The sequence below is a fragment of the Pangasianodon hypophthalmus genome, chromosome 27 (assembly GCF_027358585.1).
Source record: "Pangasianodon hypophthalmus isolate fPanHyp1 chromosome 27, fPanHyp1.pri, whole genome shotgun sequence".
Taxonomy (NCBI): domain Eukaryota; kingdom Metazoa; phylum Chordata; class Actinopteri; order Siluriformes; family Pangasiidae; genus Pangasianodon; species Pangasianodon hypophthalmus.
In genome coordinates, this window is record NC_069736.1 from 2,955,296 (window position 1) to 2,966,825 (window position 11,530).

Here is an 11,530-nt window from a genome sequence, read left to right on the forward strand (position 1 = left end):
AAAGTGAGCGGGAGGTTTTTCTTTCATGTGAGTGGTCAGATATAAAGCTTATGGGACAAACAAAGACAAAGTTCATTAACATGCAATGAATTTACAGCATTCATTCATTCATTCATCTATCCTTAGTATCTGCCTGGTCAGGGTCGTGGTGGTTTATATTAGGCTACTAGTTTTGTATATATTTTGGGAAATATCACCATTGAAATTCATTACACACTTCCCATTAAGACCATGTCCACTTTTGCTTTAAATCCAAATACAGATAGGGATATGTGGAGCGCTAAACAGACACAGATAGCGTCACATTCTAGTTACATCTCCATAATTCATACAAAGTTATGATTAGTCTCAGTGGACATTTTACACCACTATGAGTTGAAAATAAATGATATGGAAAAGTAATTCTAGTTCTAGTTAAATTATGCACTCCCATGATCTAAAGACACAAATTCACTATATCTCACTTTTATAAGCATTCATGAGTTATGATTTTTCTACCACAGTTCCAAATTCACTATAAATGATAAATGAAATTGAAAAGTGAATTCCACCAAAATGCTTCCTTTATATGATGCACAAGTCCTCATTCCTTTTTGGTCTATATTTAGAACCTCAATAACAGCAAAACAGAACAAATCCCTCAGTAGGTAGGCACGGATATAAAAAATGAGGAATTATAAATGCCTTCCCTATTGCTCCACGGATTATAACGGTATCAAGATAATCTAAACCAAGGTGAGATAAGGCTGCGGAGGGGATTAAGTGCCAAGTCGCCGGTGTGCTACCTGCCTTATCGCCATAATATTTAGTGATTCTGATGCATAAATGTGTCTAAATTGAGGTTGATACTGTAATCTGCTTAAGAAGAAACAGCTGCAGTGTTATCACAGTTGAAGGTCACTTTAGATGTGGATTTGAATCATGTACACGTGTGGATTTGAATCATGTAAATTACATGTAAACTGACCAGTTTTGCTACTGTTAGTGCTAAATAATTTACATGTCAGAGTCCACATACAGATCAAAACCTTGGCTTAATAGATGATGTTCTTTTTATAACCCTGTAGAACCTACAGATCAAAGTTCTACCACACCAAAATGGATTATTTTTCCATAACAGCACATCACAAAGTGTTTTATTCCTTTTATACAACAGCAATGTGTCAATAATTATAATTTATTACTTATTAAATAACAACAGATCATACTTTACTTCCATTTACAGTTACATTTAAAGTCGGGTCCTGTTTTCCACTTACATCATAATCATTATAAACAGTCATTTGCTCTTGAACGAGTGTTGAAGTTAAAAAAAAAAACGCAGCTTGTCATATTACAGAGAAACCACAAAGCGTAAACTGTCCTGAAGACTTTCCAGTGGTGGAAAACATACAGCTTAACAAAGCTACAAAGCACTGACACTGGAGACTCCTTCCGTAAATGTTACCTAAACGTCTCCTTACAGTAACCTCCACCACGTCAGCGATTATACATGATTTCTAATCCATTTAAGTGGACCGTCTGCCATCATTCACAAGGAAAAATTAACATATTAGAACAAGCGTATTAATATAAATTTGTGAAATCTGTCAGAGATGCTTCTATAGAAAATTAATCAACACCTTCTAACTAATCAGAAACAAGAATCATGATACAAACCATAACGCCTCACAAGAAAGCTTATAAATAGGTATTTTTCCTCACACCACTTTTATTCCACATTACACAACTATAGCAGCATGTCAAACCATTTCTCAATCCCGGAGCGCTATTCTTAGCAGCGTAGAAGCTTTTCCATGCCTGGTTTCTGCAGGATGCAGTCTCTCTCTCTCTCTCTCTCTCTCTCTCTCTCCTCTGTCACATATGTGGAATACAGAGAAGCCTAGATGACTCATCCAGCTGCAGCATGCCAATCCTGGCAATCAATCAACCACAGCCCGGGGGGCGCCACTATGAATGCTGGGAGAAGAAAGAAAAACGAAGTGACAGTGTCAAATCCAAGCCACAGTGTGTCTATCACAGGTACTGACATACAGGAAGACTGGTTACAGCATGGCTTGGTGCGGTTTACAAGGTTGAAGCAGGGGTGTGCGTAAAATATTTGGACGTTCCCCCTTTCAGGCCTCTGTGTTGTGGTCTCTGGGGAAGAAGCAGATTAAACCTCTAATCTGCAAAAATGTGCCTACGTAGCCACAGTTAATCCACACAGGGGCTGGGAAAATGCAGTGGATTTAAAACGAGGGTCTGAATGAAGCCAAGATAAGATCTGAATTCAAGAAACAATGCAGACTCAGCTTTGCTGCAATATTGAAAAACGTGAAGGGGGTACAAATTTTTGCACCCAGTTGTATTGTCATATTTTCAGCACCCAAGCAAAAAGCAATGAATATTTGATTCAGGGTCTGAATGAAGCCAAGATAAGATATGAAGTCCAGGAACAATACAGACACAGCTTTGCTGTAATATTACAAAACATTTTGCACCCAACTGTATTGTCATTTTTTCAGCACCCAAGCTTTTTGGATATTTGATATTTGAACAATACATACAGTGAAAATGTATGCAGAAAAAGTATTTCAAAATGCAATCAAAGGATCAATATATGTGACAATAAATATCAGGAACACATCTGAAAGATAGCTTACACTCATTAGGGTAATGTGCCAACATTCGTTTTGTGTCTGCATGGCATGAAACCAAATCCCTCACATGCACCATGCATGAATCATGCTTATAAATAAATCCTAATTATCATCTGGCCTGGACTATTATATCCTTCACATAAAAGCCTAATTAACGTAATTAGTGAGCTCATAAATAACACCAAGGTCTTGTGATCTTCAGCAGCCTGGCATCCAAGGAAAGAAAAAAAAAACAAATAAGGGAAAAATAAGGGGGGAAATGCAAATGAGCTTAATGGAAATTAATTAGCTTGGTCTGCTAACGTTTTTTTTCCCCAAGCATTCATGCTTAGTATTTTTACCGCAGTGAACTCCACAAAGTCACGGAATGAGGACAAGCTTCTTTCCCTCATGTTTCCAAAAGAAAATTTGATAATCCCTGGAAATGGTCAACTAATTAAAGCTGTCAGTGACCCTGTCAGTGGGACGAGACATGTGACGGCGACATCTGACAGTGCGTCTTCATCCCACTGCTCCTTCAGCCATCCAGTTCCTCACTGAATCGTTCGTTTAGTTCCTGGATCCATGTTTGTGGCCGTAAAAACAGACACAATAAATGAAGCAACACAAATTTGAGATATCAGCAACACAGCAAAGGGCAAAGCAAACACATTTAGTTGACCAAAGTGTTGTACAAAACCTCAAATAAAATCATTTAAGGTAATAAAGTTGATAAAAAGTGGAGTAAATGAAACAATTCATAAAAAAAGGTGCTGAAGTAAAAAAGAGAAAATAAAATAAAAGACAAATGAAATACAAAATTACAAAAGGTAAAAAAATTAATAATTAAAAAAAGACATTACAAAATGTACACCAGTGCATCTCCACACAGCACAGCTGGACATAGACCAAAACATCATGTACTATTATTATTATTATTATTATTATTATTATTATTATAGTAATCCAGAATATCACAGCCAGAAAAAAGTATCTAAGAATAAATCTGACATTACTTACAGGCTGCTCCGAATAAAGAAACTTCCTTGTAACACAAAGATTCACACAATTTAACTGTAACCTTCAATTAAACTTTCTTTATAAATAAAAATCACAGCGTCACCATGAATGAAAATCGAGATAGAGATCGATTTCCAAGAAACAGCTTGTTTTTCCAAAACATTTTCTCACAGAATGTTACTCAGGGGTTATTCGAAACATCACCAGCAAGCTAAACACATTTTGGGAGCTATACATGAGGCCAGGAAAAAGTATGTTGCATGAAATGTTGTTACTGACTGATAACACTAAATTAGCTATGACTTAATGACTTTTTATCAAAAGCTAGCTAGTGAGACATTATAGCAATGATTTTTTACCGTAAGCTAGTTAGTTAGATGTTATTTCTATGTGAATCATATACCAAAGCAGTTCAAGAGAAAACAACTTCAGGGCAAAGAATAAATTTGACATTAATTACAGGCTGGTCCAGATAAAGACACAATATACTATCATTTACAGTTTCTTTATAAATAATCACATGACGGAGGCAACATGGATGAAATTTCCAACGAAGAGTTTGTTCTTCCAAAACATTTTTTTTTCTCAGTGGATGTTGCTCAAGGTTTATTCATGTGGCAAGCGAAGTTAAAAAAAAATGTAGCCGTTCAAACCGCAGTCGGCGAGGTAAATCTGCACCATGAGGGAGTGAGATAAAGAAATAAACCAGCACCGACTCATACATGAAGTGCTAAATAAGGAGTATGAGTAATTGACTTCCACATCAGATAAAAATATACATGCTCTAATCTTTATTAGAGCTGGCTTCCAACAGGTTTGCAATTTCAGTTTCAAATTTAGATGTTCACTTGTGCACTTTTTGAGCTGTACCATAAAAAGCAGACAATAACTTTAAATTTAAACTGTGTGTAAATCTGCTTAGCTGTGTACTACTACTAAGAAATAATAATAATAGTAATAATAATAATAATAATAATAATCAATATTATGAATATTTATGATTGTTGGATTTTAATTCATTCATTCATTTCAATCTGTTTACATTTGTCTGGCAAGTGAATCCAATGAATGATTCATTATTTAACGAAGTGATTCGTTAAATGATTCTGTAATCTGTACTCCATTGGTATACTGCTTTATTTATTCATCCATTGGGTTTATAAGGTTTCGTATAAACATTATGAGTTTCCTGACCTTGTCTGCCACAATCTTTCATAGTGTAGTTTCTATTCCACCTTTATTTAAAAAAAAAGTGAATTAAATAAATATAAATGTAAAATGGTGCCATTGAAACTGAGAAGGTGAGTCAGTACAAGTAGTCAAGAAGTGGTTCTGGTTCATTGATTAACTCCCGTCTGCAGGTATAAAAAGGCTACTTTTATGAATGAAAAGATTAGTCTGGAGCCAATATAAACTACAATGGAGCTTTTTTCCCCTGAGGACCAGTCTGCTGTCGTCACACTGCTGACAAACGTTGGGTGGGAAGCAGCCAGACAAACGGCTGGCTAATTTTAGCCGTGATGTTTTTGGTGGCCTGTGCTCATGATGACCTTGCCACCCACTGAGCAGCCCGAGACGGAGCTGATGAAGCCTCTGGAGGACAAGGAGGTCACGGTGAATGAGGGTAGATGGAAAAAGAGGTATTTTCAATCAAAGAATGGAGAAGTCTTTAAGGTTTATCTCATCAAGAGGTTGGAAAAAGAGAGTCATCAGGGTCAGGTGATAAAAACAGACGATATAGAGTTGTGGACAAGAACATAGTTTTAAGGTCTTATCACTGCTTCATAACTCAGGAACTGTTCCAGAAAGATCACTCAGAAATATGATGAAGAAGCCTTTCGAAATATAGTTTTGAAAAATACATAAATGTTTAACATTGTTTTCAAAATGTACTCTTTACACTTAAAGTTATTTCTTATTATGTTTTATGTAGCTTAAAATTATGTTTTATTTGCTTTATTCCATGTTTTGTGTGTGTCTGCGAGCTAGGGTATTGACGTCATCAGCGTCACAAATTTGGCAAAGCATCTGGAAAAATTGTCCGGTGTGGTCATTTATCTCTAAAAATAAACATCGCTTTATTTTACTAACCTTATTTGTTTCCTGTGACTCTAAATATACTTTGGTTCAAAAGTTGGCAAGAGTCGATAATGATGATGATGATGATGATGATAAACACTAGCTGCATTAGCTTTATAGGGTGTAAAGATGGATAGAGACACAGAATTCTTGAAGAAGGCAGAAGTGGATAAAAGTGGATAATTCTCCTGGTGCTCAGGGTACAATATCACACCTAACAGAGGAATTTCAGTTGAAACAACAGGCATTTTTTGTCATTCGGGAAAAAAAAAAACAAGGTGAGATAATATCAGTAAAAATATTTCCATCTTAGTCATATTTTTCCACAGAATTATGTAAGACATAGAATGTCCTGCCACTAAAGGTTACATATTACCAGGTCACGGAGTATCCATTTCTAAATGGGGGGGGCGGGGGGGGGCGTTACAGAGGCTTAGTGGTTAGCATGTTTGCCTCGCACTTCCGGGGTTGGGGGCTCATACCTCGCCTCCACCCTGTGTGTGTGTGTGTGTGTGTGTGAAGCTTGCATGTTCTCACCATGCTTCAGGGGCTTCCTCTGGGTACTCCTCTGGTTTCCTCCCCCAGTCCAAAGACATGCGCTGTAGGCTGATTGGCATTTCAAGATTTCCCGTAGGGTGTGAATGTGCATGAGATTGTGCCCTGTGATGGGTTGGCACCCGGTCCAGGGTGTCCCCCACCTTGTGCCCTGAGCCTGTGTAAGATAAGCAGTACAGAAAATGGATGGATGGATATAGTATGTGAGAAATTCTCAAAAAATGTGTTTTTATATTATATTATAAAATTAGGTCATTCTAATATATTGTAGAGTTATTATTAAATAGATATTAGTATACTAGCACACTTTTGGCAAATATAAAATAACTTTGATAATATGCCTGCCCATTTTCTAAAAAAAAAAAAAGGTTTCACAACTGTTTTGCATTAATTAATCCGACAATTAATGACTTTCTTTTAAATAAACATAATCCAAGATCACTTCTCCAAAAGCACCCATTTAAAAAAAAAAAAAAAAAAAAAAAAACAGAGACAGGAGAATGACTAAATCCCCGACATCTGCTGCCTAATGAAGCCGGTCTCTTCGGTATTGGACACATGAGACTTCCACCACTTCTCTTTTTTTTGTTAATGAAAGCTTGTCTCCTGGGGTTTTTCATGGCTAACCCACTTACTGATTATGCAAACGTTTACTCTTATGCAAAAGTGACACCCAGATGACCCTTAATTTAGTCATTCGGTCTCCAAACCCGGAGGAGCGCTGGGATTACACTTCTAGAACATCCCAATTGCACAGCAAATGATATAATTAGTTCAGAAATAACCTGGAAATCAGCTAATTGGTTGAATCCCTTATGACCGTTGGTTTTATAATTTGCCCAATCATTCACACACACTGAGTTCTTCATAAAGATTCATTATCCTCAAAGCAATGTATAGACAATGCAGAGACTTCAGGCACACTAAATGTGTCTATGTTGTGTATTATAAATGCTAGTGTAACAGGCATAGCTGAAATCAATTCTAGGAAGCCAGGCTAAATGCTCTAAATGTAGCTTTCGTCTGGGAATGTGAAGGTGGTATATCTTTTAACCCTTTCTCACGGTACACTGGCATTTCATTCTGCCGGCAGAATGTTATCAGACATTTTTAATCAGTCTAAACAAATGAATTATCTTATCGCACAAGTCTGTTATAAGATTAGCCTGGACACTGTTGGGTTTCTGTGCGTAGAGTATTGTGACTCTGATGAACAGGATGATGGGGGTGTGAGTCACCTGCTTGGCAAACAATTCACACCTCTCTATAATAACATTGGTACAGAGACAAAACAAACAGCACAACTAACGCTTTTTTTAGTAAAACACCATATACAACTGCCACAATAATATTATAACATTTAAATCTAGTAAGCTGGTAAAACAACAAAAAAGAGAAATACTTATGAAATACTGCAAAGCCAGTACACCAAATTATATTCAGTGCTGAACATGGGCACCCCAAACAGGAGCAAATTCCATTTTTTTGGCCTCTGGTAAAAAGAGTTAAAACCAATATTGTAAAGCTACCCTTCATTTACTTTCCTCAGTGAACGATAGCATACATAACAAAGGTGCAAAAGATGTATTCCCAAAATGTACCACCGAGTGAAAAGCAATGGTACATATTATGTCAAACAGGAATGCATTTCAGATTCAGCCAAGTGTGCAATCAAGCTGATTTTAGCAAGTCGAAGAAGAGCCCTGTGACTCCTTGATCCCAAATATAACGTGATCAGGCATTCATTCAATCCCCACTATAGTCCTCATTCTAATGCAGAGGAGCGAGGCTAATAACAAAACCCTCTTGGTGCTCAAGAGAAGCCTTTGGGTGTCCTTCTGAAAGGAACAAAAACATCTCTTCAATCAGGCATGCACTATTTTTACCCTCATGCAATGACTATATATGCAGCCTGTAATGCGTTGTGACTTACTAATCACAAGACTCACATTTCAGACTTGCTTGGTTTTTCTACAAGCATGGTGGGATAGTGGAGGAAGGAAAATAATCATGCTGCTGGGAGTTTTACAGATCAGCATAATTGCTGATGACTTTCTTCCAGTAGATGCTTTGTTTGCAAATGGATCCTGTCAGATTTCTGAAAGGAGATAATGAGAACATAAAACATTAGAGATTAATTATAGCCTTGTTCTTTGTTCAGTAGAGTCCAAATTAATTTAAGTTAAATTAACATAATAATGGAAAATGTGCTATTACACAATTATAGCCTTTTTTTTGTTATGTCATGTGTTTCTTATTATAGTGATCTATAACAGCAACGGACTCTTTGCATTCAGTGTTACAACGCATTTCCATTTAGTACAGAATATTCAGACAGGAACTTTGGGTTTCTCTAACAACACATCACAATGGATGTCTGACTTTTAGTGTGAATTTTAGTGGGACAGGGAGACATTAACAGCATAGTGTCTCAACTTAATTTTGTTTGAGGCTATCATGCTTGATTTATGCTATAGGCTACCCATCTAGTGATTTTTTAGATTCCTGCTCAAATGTGCCTCCATTAGTGCTTGTTTCAGTTCTCATTTTTGACCACTATGTGTAATTATAACTCTAAAAGCTTGAAAGGCAAGCACTGTAATGGAACATCGGCTTAAATCTGTCAGATAGAGACATTTTTTAATCAACGGTCACCCAAAAGAGGTAATTTCTATTTAAACCTAATTTAAGATATTTGGAGTCCATGAGACTTTATGAAGATTAACATAGCCCTATGGACGAACCTTCACTGAGCATGATGAAGCCTAGAGTTTGAAGCTTTTCTCCAGCTAGCTAGAAGATCAACGTTTATTGTTGTCTTTTGATGTACATCTTTGGGAGCTCTTGTAGACACTAACTGTAAAATACTGCCATTGCAGGTGTAGTGAAAGCCCCAGAAACACAGGAGCAGTACTAAGAAGAAGTGTTTGTGCAGTGAGCCTTCATCAGCACGTCTTCAGTGATGTCTTCAGTAAAAAAATTAAAAAATCATTAAGGACCACACACTGAAATATTAGTGCCAAAATACAATTCATAAGTGTTGACCTTGTGATGAAAGCTTGTGAAGAGCCTTATATACTCTAAGTAGTGATGATTAAAATACTACTTTAGAATATGGAACATATGTTGAAGTATTATTGACTAATTAACACTCAATAATATGCATAACAGCATCTTAACAAAGTATTTCTTATGCACTACCGCAACTACTAAATGAATTATTGGTTGTTCACAATTGTTGTTCACACTGTCACAAAGCAGCTTTACAGAAATATATAAATCCAGGATATAAATTTTAAACATATGAATTTATCCCTAAAGAGCAAGTCAGGGGTGACGATGGCAAGGAAAAAGTCCCTGAGACGATATGAGGAAGAACCTTGAGAGGAACCAGACTCAAAAGGGAACCCATCCCCATCTGGGTGGTAATGGATAGAGCAATTATAAATAATTCCCTTCTATAACTGTACGCTATACAGTCAAAAAGTGCAATTGTGTAAACACGAAAATTCATTATAGTTTTCATGAAGTCTGTTTTGTTGAAGTTATCAACTGTTCACTGATGGAGACTTGAGTGTAAAACTGTTGCACTCAATTGCAGTCCTAAAGCTATCATAGCAATTGTAGCCCTAAGCCATTGTAGCAAAACTGTTCATGTCAATTGAAGTCCAAAGCCATCTTCATGGTTTCTAATGGTACAAGTGGTACCATCCATAGTAATCTCATGTATCTTTAGGCTGTCTGTGTGGGGCCATCCTCAGCATCTGCAAGTGGTTTCCAACCAATGAGAACTTCAACCAGAAGTAGGGCATCAGGATGGATCAGGCAGGTCCGGGGAGCAGAAGGGGTCAGGATCACTGGTATCTCAGAAGCAGCATGTGTAGCTCGACAGAGAGAAAGAAAGAGAGAGGGAGAGAGGTTATTAGGTATGCTAGTTGTCATGTAATGGTTAAGGACAATGTACATTCTGTGCAGAGTCCAACAAGTAGCCTGAACCCTTTGAGTGAAGTAGGCATGGCTGACCATTAAAATCAATCTTATCTATCATATCTTCTGGTTCTAGTAAGAACTCTAGCTGCTGCATTCTGGACTAACTGGAGCTTGTTTATGCACCTACTGGAACATCCAGGCAGTAAGGCATTTCAATAATCCAATCTAGAGGTAACAAAAGCATGAACTAGGTGTTCTGCCTTGCGTAGTGACATTATATTTCATATATTAGCAATATTTCTAAGATGAAAGAAAACTATCCTAGTAATATTATCTACATGAGCTACAAATGAAAGACTGGGGTCAATAAGCACACCAAGGTCTTTTACTGTTGCACATGATGAAACAGAAAGGCCATCCAGAGTTACTATGTAATCAGAAAGCTTACGTCTAGCTGTATGTGGTCCTAGTACAAGTACATCTGTTCTGTCAGAATTAAGAAGAAGGAAGTTACTAAGCATCCAGTGTCTAATGTCCTTTACACATTCCTCAACTATGCTGGTGTCTGTCATCTGGCTTTGCTGAAACATACAACTGTGTGTCGACAGCATAACAGTGGAAGCTAATACCATGTTTATGAATAATTTCACCCAGAGGTAGCATATATATATATATGTAGATGTAAGTGGTGATTTCTCTACACATATTGAGGCAAAGTTTGGTGTTCCACAAGGTTCTGTCTTAGGCCCAATGTTTATATATACATATATATATGTTATATATATATATATATATATATATATATATATATATATATATATATATATATATATATATATATATATAAACATTGGGCCTAAGACAGAACCTTGTGGAACACCAAACTTTGCCTCAATATGTGTAGAGAAGTCACCACTTACATCTACAAACTGATAACGATCAGTCAAATAAGACCTGAGGCAGGAGAGGGCTGTTCCCTTAATGCCAACACCATTTTCTAGTCTATCAATGAAAATAGTAGGATCAATGGTATCAAAAGGTGCACTAAGGTCAAGCAAGGAGACACAACCCTGATCAGAGGCCAGTAATAGGTTATTTACTACTTTAACCAGTGCTGTCTCTGTGCTATGATCCTGACTGATACATTTCATGTTATACCTATGTAGGTTTGAGCATAACTGCTGTGTTACAACCTTTTCTAGGATCTTGGAGATAAAGGGGAGGTTCGATATTGGCCTATAGTTGGACAACTGACAGGGGTCGAGGTCAGTTTTTTTAATCAGGGGTTTGATAACTGCTAATATGTATTATGTAGGTCATTATGA

At 36.9% G+C, this 11,530-nt stretch overlaps 1 long non-coding RNA gene across 2 annotated transcripts; it reads right to left on the reverse strand.

Annotated features, from left to right (window-relative positions):
• Positions 1–244: 244 nt before the first annotated feature.
• On the reverse strand, positions 245–10,900 carry LOC117596227 (uncharacterized). 2 transcript variants are annotated; one of them, XR_004577395.2, is made up of 4 exons: positions 9,020–10,900; positions 8,225–8,373; positions 6,258–6,432; positions 245–1,959 (listed from the first exon to the last, which is right to left on the reverse strand). It is a non-coding gene; the product is annotated as an uncharacterized LOC117596227 (long non-coding RNA). The 2 variants fall into 2 exon arrangements; XR_004577396.2 differs by lacking the exon at positions 245–1,959 and adding an exon at positions 4,805–5,234.
• Between the last annotated feature and the right edge of the window lie 630 nt (positions 10,901–11,530).